This window comes from Lissotriton vulgaris, chromosome 1_2, assembly GCF_964263255.1.
Source record: "Lissotriton vulgaris chromosome 1_2, aLisVul1.2, whole genome shotgun sequence".
Lineage (NCBI taxonomy): Eukaryota > Metazoa > Chordata > Amphibia > Caudata > Salamandridae > Lissotriton > Lissotriton vulgaris.
In genome coordinates, this window is record NC_141686.1 from 78,604,100 (window position 1) to 78,618,844 (window position 14,745).

Genomic DNA, 14,745 nt, shown 5'->3' on the forward strand with positions numbered 1-14,745 from the left:
CCTTTCAGGTATAAATAATACTTACGTTGCCTTAAGCAAACACGACGGTGGTGGTGAATACTGGAGCAAAACAGCTGTCCCTTGCAGAGAGCCCAGCAGATGCGAGAAGCCCACGGACGCTGCCCCTCCTCCTTGACGCGCTGAGAAAGACGCTGTCTTTTCTCCTGCCGAGAAAACCCAGCTCCGGCGTTTCCAGCCTACCCTTGCGGGTGACTGGAATTTCAAGTCCTGAGAGGAGATACCAGACCTCCAACATTCTAATCCAGAGGTACGGTGCTGACTAAACCCTTAGAGAGAATTTTTGAAGCAAACCCTTGGCAAAACCAACTTAACTTAAACTGCTACTTACTTACTCCCTCCCACGTATTAGGCTTAGGTCAGGTACATTGGGGTAGGCGTAGTTAGAAGCACCAGTTGAGGACGTTAGCCAAATGTATATATGAATGTATATATTTTATTCATTTTAACTATCGTATGGCTAAGAAACCATATCAATGCTTTTACAGTATTATTTCGTAATACTCCTTTTACTGTATGCACTTTTTATGATAACAAGTCTTGCAATTGTGGCAATTCATTTCTCTTGCATGAGAAGGAAGACTGTTCAATAAATAATACCTTTTATTGAAAACGCCCGTCTCTCTATTCTCTGCATACTGGTGAAAGTAATTCTGCACAACTGACTGATTGAAATAGCTGTCTATTGTTTCACACGTCTCTAGAGATTAACTCTTATTCTGAGGAGCAAAGTTGTCATGTTAATGCGGTTGTTGGAAAACTGAATCCCTTCTTGTCTGAGCCAGGGAAGCTGATCACTTCCTATTCAGTCAAGAAAGTTTCCAGTGACCTCTGAGCTAGCTGGTACAAACCCAATTAAGTCTAACATAGTCAGTAGAGACCTAGAAGACCGCAGTCCTACGTCTACACTGCTGTTTATGTTATTCCAATGCGCAGGGCCTATAGGGAAAATAGGAACTACACTACATGGTGGTCGGTCCAGTGGAGTTCAGTGGTGCGGTCGAAGGAGACGTGGGTGCTTGCTGAGAATATGGGGTCAAGCATGTGGCCGGCGAAGTGAGTGGGTGTTGTGACGAGTTGTCTGAGTCCGAGGTTGCCGATCAGGGTGGAGGTGTTGAAGTCATTGTTGTTTTTGAGGTGGAAGTTCAGGTCCCCAAGGAGGATGTAGTCCGTGGAGGGGAGGGCGTGTGTGCTGATGAAGTCGGCGACTGAGTCGCTGAACTGAGGTCGGTGTCCGGGGGGTCTGTAGACGAGGGTGCCTCTGAGGGTGGTGTTGGGGTCGGTGTGGATCTTGAAGTGCAGGTGTTCGGCAGTGCTGAGGGTGTCATCTGCGTCTGTCGAGATCTTGAGGGTGTTTCTGTGGACGATGGCAATTCCTCCACCTACTCCGTTGGTGCTGTCCTTGCGGGTGATCTTGTAGTCTTCTGGGATGGCTATGGCTATGTCGAGCGCCGATGTGAGGGTCCGCCAGGTCTCCGCCAGGAAGGCGACGTCTGGGGCGTTGGTCTCGAGTGGGTCCCAAAGTTCGACGGCGTGTTTGCAGGTGGATCAGGTGGATCGGGTGTTGAGCAGGATGCATCGGTGGGTGGGTGGGATGGCGGGCCGGATGCTGGTGAAGCTGCAGCTCCGGTAGGAAAAGGATCGTTGTGTGTGCTTCGGGTTGGCCAGGCAGCAGGTGCGTGACCGTCCGGCGTTGAGTCTTGCCTTAGATGCGCCAGCAGCACGGCCGCTGCGAGGCCTGCATATGAGGGGGAATGGGAGGAAGGAGCAGCTGGGAGGCGGGAGCGGGGCGACGGTTGGGAGCACAGGGGGGCGGGGACGCAACGGTGGGGAAGAGCGTGGATGGGGACGAGCGGGCACACAGCAGGATACAGAAGGCAAAAGTGGGCACAGAGGGGCACAAGAGTACAGCAACAACACCAATGCTAACTAAACAGGTGGGGGCACAGAGCGGGGGATACACAAGGCAAAGAGAGGCATAGAGGGGCACAATTACAGGGAGCACAGCAAATGTAAATCACTCAGGCACAAACCAGATTGAGCGGAAGCAGCGGCTCAGGGCACACAGGAGGGCTGTGTGGTGGTGTGGGGGAGCGACCTGCCTGGTGACAGGGTCAAAGGTCAGTCAATAAGAGCCTTATATTAAATTGCCAATTTTCTACATCCAATACAGCATATTTTGCTGATTTTACATTATAATACAACCTAGAAATCCTCCTCTGCACTGGTGCCTGGCCTACCCATCCCCTCATGTATCTACTGTTCCCACAGGGTTAAATAATTTTGTGTAAAGCTAAAGAAAAGAACGTGAACAATGGAGGTGATATAACACAAACGGGCACTATAAAACTGCAATACAGTACAATCAACCATGACCCGCTCCTTCCAATGGCACTAATCTTATACTCAAACTTTCAATTCCCACCACATTAACACCATCCTTTGGCCACATGCCAGACAGTACTAATTCTTTCATGCAAGAACTGATCTACCTGATCACTTGCTAATGAGGATTTCCAGCTTACACTAGAATGAGAATGGCAAAAGAAGTGTAGCTACTGTTTCTTCATTCCTATTAGACAAACACCTCATACAGACTACAGTGAAACAACTATTCATTTAGGAGCAACTCTTCGCCTACTTATTGGGATCCAAAACTCATTGCTGTTGACAACCCCACCCAAGTTAATTGGGCACATTATTTTATTATCTCATTCTCTATCAATATAACACCATCACAAAATATCTCCAAATACGGCTGAATCAGGAGTAGAAAAATATGTATCTAGCGACAACCTCAACCCAGTCATCTACAAAATAAATCCTCTGGACCACAAAACCGCTCCATCCTGCCCATTATAGCCCCAGTATCTTTACAGAGCTAAAGTAAGCACTGCTAAAGATAGTATGATTTATGAACTTGAATGGAAAAAATGCCCTACTCCCATCCTGGCTGAAATTATAAGGAATCAGACACATGTATGGAAATCCAAATATCTAAGCAGGAAAGTCACATTTTTCAAAGAACAGTTAAAGGCAGCCAAATTTAAACCAGCAAACTGTTTGACATTGGTAGAACCAACATCTCTGAGGAGCACAGTGCAGAACTAAGAAATTTCTTCACGAAAAATAACAAGGATATCTTAATAGGATTTGCTTTCCCATGACTACCTCAGTTACAAAAAGCCTAATTGTGTTCCCAGAAGGCCACCAGACAACTGGACCTCCTTTAACCTCAACACTCCTGAAGCATTGACTGGTACATTCTACTCAACAAAATTACCTATCCTTTGGATTCTATACTACTTAGCATTGAAAAATCAATCACCCCTTAACTTTTCCAGACTTAACTGAGGCCTTGCGTACATCTTCTATTTGATAAAAAAAAACACTATAAGGCATATGATAAAAAACCAAACGGTGACCTGGACTGCAATGAGAACTACTGCTCAATCACTAGTCTTCTAACAACTATGGGCCTCATGTACTGAAAATGCATTTGGTAATAGTGGTCATAATTTGCACACCGACTTTTCCTGAATGCATGTTTATTTTGTGAACCGACCTACGTACTAATATGTCAGTTCACAAAATACAGAATAGTAGTGGGTCACAATTCAACCTACCTTATTAATAATAATGAGGTAGATGACAAATTGCAACCCTCTATGATTGACTACAATTATAGTGATGGTGGCCTGCTGGGCTCAGCAGAGTACCATGTCTGTGATATTTTTTAACAAAAGCAATCTGTTTTTCTAAATGCCACCTGTAATCCTGAAAAGGAAACAGGCTGTGTTTAATAAAAAAAGAAATGTTAGCCAACATTTTTTCTGGAGTAGGTAGTGGGTCAAAAGATCACTGCCTACTGCTAAAACATGTTTTTCATATCCTTCACAAAAGGGAAGAGGTTTCTGAGAGACCCCTTCACATTTACAAATGAGTTACCACCTTTTCTGAGGTGGTGCCAAAATATTCATGCTTTACTACCTGGATCTCAGTCGAAAAACATTAAAACATACCGTAAGGAATCAGTATTTGGAAGGGACTCATTTAACACGTTCCTTCCAAATACGATTGATAATGGTTTCTATACTGTTAACAACATGGAAAACCTTTGAATGGGCTTAATACATTTCAAAAAGTATTTTAGCATTCGTAAACCCTGGGATTTACAGTATCAGAGAGTTTGCGTAGGCTAAAGTATTTTGTGCATGAGGCCCTAAATTATTAGATCAATAAAAAACGAACTTCTAAGCAAATTCCAATTTAGACTCAGATCTGGATACTGAAATATCAGTGCTAAACATAACTGATGATCCTTATGAGATATTGTTAAATGTAAAATTATTAGAATACTTTAAATATTATAGCCTTATAACCCGCTATAGCAGGCTATACTGGCTATTAAAGGCCCGCTCCAGCGTTAAAGGCCCGAGCTGAAGGCGAGGGGCTTTAACAAGGCAGCGGGACTTTAATAGCCGGCATAGCCCAAATAATTACATTAGGATTTGCTTAATATAGTTTTGGGAATGTAAATAAATAATTGATATGAAATTATAATAATAATGGGATTAAACTTATATTTTAAGGATATTTCTGTAAAAATATAATTGTAAAAACAAAAAATATAAGAATTTAAATATACATTAAGTTTTAGGGGATTCAGTTAAAAAATAAATTGTGATACGTATAAAAATATTATCTTAATGTTTGTATATTTTGTATTTGCAGTTAACACTCTTGTACTTCTATAATACTCTTTGTGTCTGTCCTCCCACAAATACATGCCTATGGAGTTTATAGGCATTGGGGTTAGAATAGAAATGTGCACTCCCCAACCATAGTTTGTTACTCTAATGTTTGTAGGCCTACAAATTAGAAGAGTAAATCTGAACTGTGTCAAATTAATTGTTTTATCTCAATCTTTGTATAGCTAGATATTAGAATAGCACAATTGTACTCCTATAAATAAATGAATTTATTTAAGCATTTGTAGGTTTGGAGTTGGAGTAGGAAAGATGCACGACCCCTAATATATTGTTACCCTATTGTATGCAGGTATTGGAGTTAGATTAGTAAAAATTAACCCCCCCAAATATATACACTTACCCCAATGTATGAAGGTTTTAGAGTTAGAATATTATTTTTCCACTTCCCAAAATATATGCAACTACCCAATGTATATAAGTAATGCAGTCAAATTAATATATTTGCAATTCTCAAAATATTTGCAGACACCCCAATATTTGTAAGTTTTTTGAGTTTGAATATTAAACCCCTACTCCCCTAACTATATGCATTTGCCAAGATGTGTTTATATCTTAAAGTTAGGATAACATTTATACTCCCCCAAATATTTGAGATGCCCACATATGTGTAGGCCTCAGAGTTAGAATTGTAAATATCTACTATCCCACATATATGTACTCACTCAATATGCATAACACCCCGTCGTAAACACACAGGACCTATATATAGGACCAATGGAGGCTTGGACCCTATTGATGCCTTAGGATTAATACTCTATGGCAAGTGATTGGCTCTTAGGTACCCAATGACAACAGGTTGCTATAATCAGAATAAGTGATTGTTACACATTGTTTACCCACAGAACAATTCACCAAACTTTGAGCATTGTCTCGATTTGGAGTTACTTTTCCGCTACTACGCTCCTACCATAATTGGAGGAGCCAATTCAGTTACACCGAGGTGAGTTATCCTCCGAGCAATCCATCATGCCCGACTTTTTAATATCAGAAAACATGCACACACTTTTCTACTATTTGTTTTCCTTTTCCTCTCTTTGGTGTATAGGCTGACTCTAGGTTTTATTTTGTCCTGAGGAAGACCCTATTTGATGATCCTAAAATCACACCGATACCAGGGTCAAAACGTCAATGTAGTATTCTCTCATGTCCTGAGTCTCTGTAACCATATATTTAGAGATATTCCGGTTTATTGTTGAAATTCATAATAGGACAGAGATTTTTTATGGTCATGTAGTTGTCTTGTTCTGTATGAATTTGTTACAATTTTGTTTCATTTCACTATTTGTCACACCAGTCATAATGTATTGTGTTATTGTCATTACGTTATTAATTGTTGGATTTTCTTTATCAGCCTATTTAAAACCTTTAAAAAAAATCTTTTGATATATAAAAATTTCGTTTTTGATTAATAGACAATAAGGAATGCTCATTGGCTATGGATTCTTGTTGTGTGTATGTCAAGGTAATTGAATTATCATCTATATCCTTCTTAAAAATACTTTGTTCATAAAAGAAAGTTTTTTCAGTTCTACCCAACGGAGCCATTTGTAGTTCACAGTATCATTACCCATGTTCCGAGGGATACAGGGTCACCCCATTGATTTTAATATCGTTGAATAGTCTGTCATACACATTTTTGACTGTGATTGTCTTGGTACTGAAACACTCTCTGAAGCCTGCTTGATAATTGTTCTTTGTAAAAACTCCTATTCTGTTGAGAAGGTGATGATTGCCATTAATCTGCTACTGGCGTGAGGTGCATGTCAACTGTTTTTTAGTAGTTTACTAATAAATAGGTGGTGGGTGAATCGTTAACAGATGTCCAGGCAGGACTTATTTTGTGCCTACATTTGCTTTTTTAACAGTGGCAAGGCTCTTTTTAGGGTGGGCAAGCAGACAACCAGTGAGATGGAAGCACAAACTGTTGAGAAGAGTGTCACTGCTTCATCGGTAATGAGTGTCATGATGGGGGAAAGCCCCCGTTACTTACCGGAAATCTTCATACTTCCTCGCCACATGACTAACGTAGTGAGCTTCAGCTCTACACCAGAATCCTCCAAAGCAATAAAGTCAGCCTCCTATGCCTCCCAGCCCTTCCCAACATGGCCGACCCATCACACCCTTGACCTCTATAAGAGGCAGGCCGGCCGAACCCTTCAGCCCGAAACTGCCAAGCATTAACATGAAGCTGATAGCCAGACAGGGGGGGGAGAGATGGGAACTCATGTGGCGAGGAAGACTATACTCTGAGTAATGAGGATTACCGATAAGTAAACGGGGCATTACCTCCTCATTAGTCTTCCTCGCCACATGACTAACATAGTGAGCACATAACAAGGTCAAGCGGCCTCATGGAAACTCACAAGAAACCAACGGACCAGAAGGGAATGCCAAGAAGTAGGCAAACCCAAAAGACCAAACGAGTGGAAGGAACACCCAAGAGGACGGCAACCACGAGCAGGAAGAACCAGCCCGGGACAGAGAGACACCAGAAGGGCTGCCGATATGTTTGGCACAGGGATGCCAAACATATCGCCCAACCAAACAACCGAAAGAGGACAGAAGGCACGAACCAGACCAAAACGGAGCCAAAAGCCACAAGAAAGACGCCCACAACAGAAGGCAGCAAGCCGGCCCAAACACACCAAGACCGCGCAAGGGACAGCGAAAAGCAAGAGGGGAGCAAGCCCAGATGACGGAACCGAAGCAGCGGAACCAGACAAAACACAGACTGGCAGGAGCCACAAGAACGGAAAGAGGTGCAGAAAGGAATCCAGCCGCCAACCAAACAAGCAACAAAAACGAAGTCCACCAAAACCCCACCAGCAAGGAGAAACAGGTGGGACACGGACCCCAGTCACACAAAGGATCCCCCAGAAGGGGGCGCGACACCAAAGAGAGAACTCAGGCAGGCATAAGGCAAAACAGACCCAGTAAGCCGCAGGAACGTCCCGGCTCTCAAAGGAACCCACCCGGCCAACAGCGAAAAGCAGAAAGCCCAAAAGGACGCCCACGGAGCCCGAAGAGCGGAAGGGAACAAGCCCAAGGCTAAGCCACCAGAAAGGAAGTGAACGCCCACCAGGGGCCACCAAACAAAAAGAACCCAGCAGGGAGGGGAACGCAGCACGGAGGAGCGAGACCGCCCCGCCAAGGGGCCAAGCAAAATGCCCCAGGAACGCTCTACAAATAGCAAATTAACCACCAAAGCGAGCACCCAGGAGGCCACACAATCAACCAACAACCAGGCCCGCCCCAGCCGAACAACGAAGAACCAACAGGAACAGGAGCGGACAAGGAGGCAAGACCCAGGCAGAAACACACCAAAGGCGAGAAGGACACAAGCTGGGCGAAACGAGCCCGTGCAACGCCAACACCTTTCAGGGTGCCAACACGAGCCAGCAGGCCCCAGCATCCCAAAACCAGGGACAAAGAATTAATGCAAGCAAGTACCACACAGGAATCGCAGGCCCACCCGGCGAAGGAGACCAAACCAAAGTAGCCGCAGGAGACAAGCTCCCGCCCAGTGCAGGCCCATGCACCCAGAAGCACAAATCTACCAATGAGCTACAGCCCCATGGCCCAATACTGGTAGTAGCAGAAAACAAGAGAGAAGCACCCAGAAGAGCAACACCAACAGGACAAACACCCCGCTCCGGCCAGACAAGCCCACACCCCCGTAAGCAGAGAGCCAGAGGAAAGCGCAAAACCGGGAGCCCGGACAAGAAGGCAGAAAGAGCCACCACCGGAAACACAAACTGAAACCGGGGCAAAAAACACCCAGTCAAGGACAGAACAACCGTGCAAAAAGCCAAAGGAGCCAACCCAGCAACCCCCCGGAAAACAAGGCAGGGGAGGAAAATAAAATTAATACCCAGAACAGAGACAAGAAGCCCCCGCAGGGCAGGGGCAAAGCCAAGAGAAGCCAAGGAAAGACCAACAGAAGACAGACGAGACACCCACCAGCAGGGGAACCATTCGACCTGGCACCGACAGGGAACCCAAGGCCGGAAAGGCCTCAACCACCCGGCAGGAGGAAAACCAGAAAAGGAAGACCGCAGGCCACACTTGCAGAAAGAGTGGAAAAGGGAGGTGTGCGCCCAACCCGAGACCAAAAGGAAGGGGAAGAGAACAGACACCACCAACCCAGACCGGACTGTAACTGCAGAGACACAACCACCAGTAGAACGGAACCGGGAGCGGGATAAGGAAAAACACCCATAGCAACAGGTGAAGACCCCCAGGACGGACAAGCAGCACGCGAGAACCCCGGAAGGCACGAGCACCCAAGAGAAGGACAATGCAAAGCACCGCCCACCAACAAGGCACAAGGACACACGAAACACATGCTGAGGGAGACCCCCGCCCCACCCCAAAGTCAGGGGGCCAGAGGAAAAACCAAGGAGGAGTGCCAGGAACAGGACGAGTCCCAAGACCCCACATTGAACAGGCCCCCACCCCAGAGGTGAACCAGGAAGACTCCCAACAGAGAGGCCCAGCAGCAGGCGGGACCCACAAACCGCCACTGAGGCCACCCAAGACACAAGGAGAGACCATAAACGATCCCCCACAGAGTCCCAACGGCCAGGTGCCAGGAAGCCAGACACGGAAAAAGGGCAGAGCCGCCGCATGCAGAGCCAAGAATCCACACGAGAAAAAAAGGAGGGTGCAATGGCAGTGTACATGGACAGTAGGGGCAAGTCCAAAGGAGCAGAAGCGAAAAGCCCACACGGAGACCACAGAAGCAACTCAGAGAAGGGTGGACAGGAGGCAAAAGCAGCCTTCCCCCAGCAGACCCACAGCCGCCAACAACCCCGGGAACCCCCAGGAGGAAGCCCAACCAGGGATCAACCAGGCCAGCCCGCACCTCAAGGAGAGGAGGCGAGAACAGGAGCCTACAGGACGGGAGGACCATAGGCCCAAACCCCGGAAGGGACCGTAACAACCCAACGAGAGGCCCAGACCCCCACAAGAGAAAACCGAGAAGTCCAAAGGTCCCAACAGGGGAGGCGCAATTGCAGGGAGAGCCGAAAAAGGAGCAAAGTGCCCCTAAGGCTGTCAGAACCCTACCCAACCGCCACAGGAGCCCAAAGTGCGACGGGAGCCCACGGGAGAAACCTCACATATCCACCAGACCCACATTAAGGATGGAGAAACAGGCGTAGGGATCCGGACACAAACCCCAGTGAGGAGAAAGGAGGGCACCCGCGGCCAAACCGCAATCAAGCGCCCAACATGACTGGGTGCCCAACATGAGTGGGCGCCCCGCCACCCCCAGCAACACAACCAGGGCCAAGTGGGGAAGCACCAGGGCTGGCACCGAAACACCCCTGAGGCTGCACAGCGGACCTGAGGGGGGAGGAGGGAACCCCGGACACGGGCCCGGCATTAGCAGAGGAATCCAAAACCCCCCTCACCTAAGGCTGCGCCGTCGCTGAGCCTAGCTCCACCCGGTGAATCTGCAGAGCAACGGCATAGAACCCCACCGGGGGCCGGCCCAGCCGCCGGGGAGCAGCCCATGAGACAGGACCTGGGCCACCACCGGAGCGCGAGTACGCAGCCTCAAGACACAAAACAAGCTGGTACATACAGCAGAAGGGGCATTGCTCGCTGCTGACCGCCGGGGTACCCAAGGGCATGAAGTGGCAATGGAACACCATAAGAAAAGTCCCAGGTCCAACGCAGAAATGCTGGTGCTACTGCGCGGTAGGAAGCAGGGAACGTTTATCTTGAAGACCTGTAAACATTAAGCCCTCACACACCGTAGGACCCCAGCGCTGTGCGGATGAGACCCCAAGAGCCCGCAACCACCAGAGCCCGCTAGCGCTGAGCTTCAAGCGGGTAGTGCGAGTGCCAGCAAGGTGGGGGAACAGCTAAGTGCGCAAGCCCGTTTGAGCAGAGCCTCCTCCCCAGGGACCTGCTGGAGCAAGACCTTGCCCCAACTTACCTGAAACAAGCTCTAGATAGAACTGCAGTGCAGAACCAAAAAAAACAGACAGACGGGTTGGGCCGGCCCGCCTCTTATAGAGGTCAAGGGTGTAATGAATGAATGAATGAATGAATTTGCGATTTGTATGAGCGCAACTTAACCCGGAGGCATCAAGGCGCAGAGGATGGATAGAAAACAAAGCAACTGAGTGGACAGAGGCATCCGGGAGAGGCAGCATTTAAACATATGATTGAGCGAATAGCCAGGGGCCTCATTTATGACTTTTTGCCGTAGGGAAGCGCAGCAGGCCTTCCTGCTGCGCTTCCCTACGGCAAAAGGAAAGGGCAGAAATGCGCTGTATCTATAAGATACAACAGAGATTGCATGTGCTGCAAATCCTTTCACTCACTTGTTTTGAGTTAGAACAACAGAGCAATGTAATCACTTTTGATCCGCCCACACTCCCAGGATCCTTTGCGGACCTGGAAGACTCGGACGACTGGCAAAACAGAACGCTGCTTGGTGTCGACGAACCCGTCGGAAGATTAATTCCAAAGCACCACGGACCGCTTTTCATCCCACACCAGACCGGTTGCTTGGGGACACAGCACTAACCCCCGAGCTGGAGCCCGACCGCCTAGAGCCGTCAGAGAGCCTGGCCCCACCATAATAATATGGTTGGGTGTCCCGAACAATTACTGCTGTTTTTCTGGTTTCTAAGTGACTGAGAGACCTTGGTCCTGATGAGAACTCATTCACTCATATGAGTTCGAAACGCGTAGACTTTTCAAGCCTTTAACAAACCAAAAATTGGATGATATTTACTTTTGAATAGCTTTGTAAATATATGACTATGTTCTAGGCTTCATTGTAAATCAAAAGTGATTACATTGTAGATATAATTTATATGTTCTCTCTTTGTATTGTTTGTAGATATGTAAATAGTGTGGTTTGTGAGTAGTATGACTGAGTGTTTTGTATTATATGTTGTCTATAAAATCCAAAAAGATTTCTATCTGAAAAAGTTTTTGTTGTGTTCAAATAATGATGATTTGTTAGTTGTATATAAGGTCTTAAATTTTGCCTTGAAAATTCTCAAAAGGTCCGTTTAATTCTAATAATAAAAAAATAACTCTTTTTTTCAAAATAAAATAAAAGTAAACGACACTTTTTGGTCTTAGGAACATTTGTTTAATGCTCTGTTGTTCTAACTCAAAACAAGTGAGTGAAAGGATTTGCAGCACATGCAATCTCTGTTGTTGTTTAATTGCTTGTGGCAAGCAGTGCTGTTGGGAGCCCAAACCCAGTAGTTTTTTTGTTGAGGTATCTATAAGATACGGCGCATTCCTGTCCTTTTCCCCTGCGCCGGCGCACAATGGGCTGCCTGCGCCAGCGCAGGCACCCTTGCACAATGGTGCAAGTGTGCCTGCGTTGCGGGGAAGATTATTTTTGTACAGGAAGGGAAACCTTTATGTACAAAAATAATCACAAGAGGCTTTTCCTCTTTCTATGTGTGCTGCAGAATGCAGCACACATAGAAAAAGGAAATACGAGGAGAAATAAAGACATTTCTCCCTGTTGCGCCTCCCTTACGCCTCCCCTGGGGAGGCGTAAGCTTTTGGCACTGCTTCAGAGTTACGATTTCTCGTAAATCTGGGGCAGTGTCAAAAGGCCATGGATGTTGCTGGGAACGCCCCCAGCAACACCCATTGCACGCCCCTTTAACGCAGAACACTGCGTTAAAGGGACTGATATTTATCAGGCAGCAGTACGCCACAAAAACTGGCGTACTGCTGCCTGATAAATACCACGCTGGTTTCTGCGCCACGGAACTTCATGAAAAGTGAAGTTCCGATGGCGCAAGGGGCCTCATAAATGAGGCCCCAGGTTTTAAGATTCTTGCGGAAGAGGGCAAGTGATGGCTGAGTTTTAAGGTTGGCAGGATGCGAGTTCCATAGCTTGGGGGCGAGGGAGAAAAAAGCCCTCCCGCCCCATCTGGCCTTGGCGATCCGGGGGGGTCGCAAGAAGATTTTTGTGAGCAGATCTCAGGGTTCTACCCGGGATATAGAAGGATACGAGAGACCTGATGTCCTCGGCACCCAGGCCATAGAGGGCCTGAAAGGTCAGAACCAGAACCTTAAAGATGATCCTTGCCTGAACAGGTAGCCAATGGAGGTCTTTTCTGATTTCTGTAGCAGAAGCACGTCTGGGGGCATTCACCACAAACCTGGCTGCAGCGTTCTGAATAGTCTGTAAGCGGAGGATGAGTTTTTTTGCAGATACCAAGATAGAGGGCATTGCAATAGTCCAGGCGGGGTGAGATAAGAGCAATAACCACCTGTTTCCGGGCATCGGGGGAGAGATAGTGTACTAGTTTCCTGAGGATCCTCAGGACCCCACAACAAGTTGACACGGTTTTGCCAACTTGTTTATCAAATGCCAGTGTGGTGTCAAAGGTGACCCCCAAGTTTCTGGCAACTAAGGACGGCACGAGGCACGTTCCGAGGGAGGGTAGCCACCACTCCGAGGACCAGAGATCTTGTTTGCCACCAAAGATGAGGATCTCGTTTTTTTCCCCGTTTAATTTAAGGATGTTCGTGGACATCCAGCCTGCCACGGCTTCCATGCAGTTCTTGAAGTTGAGGGCGGTGGACTCCACAGAATGGGATAGGGAGACCATTATCTGGGTGTCGTCGGCGTATGACAGGACTTCCAGTCCAAAAGACCTTACGAGCTTTGCAAGGGGAGCCACATATATGTTGAACAACGTAGGGCTCAAAGATGAGCCCTGAGGGACCCCACAATGCAAAAGCTTGGCAGAGGAAAGGAAGTCACCCAGTTTGACTCTTTGGGAACGTTGGTTAAGGAAGGAAGTCAGAAGACTAAGGGCAGGTCCTTCCACTCCCATTTCACTGAGCCGCCTGGATAAGATGGTTGGGGACAGGGTGTCAAAGGCAGCTGTAAGGTCAAGCAGGATCAGGATGGTGGGATGACCTCTGTCGACCTTAGCGCGGATGTTGTTGACTACCACTGTAAGGGCTGACTCGGTGCTGTGCGCCTTTCTAAAGCCGTGCTGTGAAGAGTCCAGCAGGCTGGCTTTGTCCAGAAAGGCGCTGAGATGGTGGTTGAGGTGTGCTTCAAGCATTTTGGCAGGGGCAGGTAAGAGTGATATGGGACGAAAGTTTTTGAGAGTGCCAGGGTCTAAAGTAGGATTTTTCAACAAGGGCTTCACGATAGCCAGCTTCCAAGATTCAGGGAAGACACCATTTGAAATTGCCAGGTTCATCACCTCCAGGTATGGGGGGAGAAGAACTTCTCTGCAGTCTTTCAGAATTTTGAGAGGGTAGGAGTCAAGGGGGGAGCCAGATTTAAGCTTATCTAGAAGAGCATTTAAGCCTTCATAGGAGAGGGGAGGAAAGTTGGACAGGCGTTCTTGGGATACTAGAGGCAAAGAGGGGTTAGTAATAGGATCTGGGGGTGGGACGAGAGCTTGAGTGGAATTGAGGGATTCTAGAGCAGAGTGAATATCAGCTATTTTGTTGTGGAAGAACGTGGAAATCTGGTCACAGAGTTCTTGTGTCGGAACAGTGGGATTTGGGGACGGGGTGAGAGAGAGGGAGTCCACAATTTTAAAAAGATCTCTAGAAGAGCTGAGGGAGGTGGTCAAATCGGTGAAATAAGATTGTTTGGCTGCAAGGATTGCGGCCTTATAGCTTGTGATGAGTTTTTTATGTTTGGTCTTTTCCTCAGGCTCAAGATGAGTTCTCCAGAGTCTTTCCAGTCTCCCGCATTCCTGCCTACGTAATCTGAGGGAATCAGAGAACCAGGGGGCCGAGGGGCGTTTCCTGGCGCAGTAGTGGGGTTTCATAGGGGCTAAAGTATTGACTGCTTCATTGATGGTTTTAGTCAGCTCCAGAGTGGCTGCATCAGTGTCGGGTATGGGGGAGGAGAAGAATTTAGCGATAAAGGGGGTGAGGGATACTTTATTGATGCTTCTAAAATTCCTTTTAAGAGTCCAGACACTATTGT

The 14,745-nt window shown here is 47.2% G+C and overlaps 1 protein-coding gene across 2 annotated transcripts in view; it reads right to left on the reverse strand.

The window, feature by feature from the left end:
* Nucleotides 1–14,745, reverse strand: part of NINJ2 (ninjurin 2) — a 545,550-nt gene that overhangs the window by 21,089 nt on the left and 509,716 nt on the right. The window lies entirely within an intron of this gene.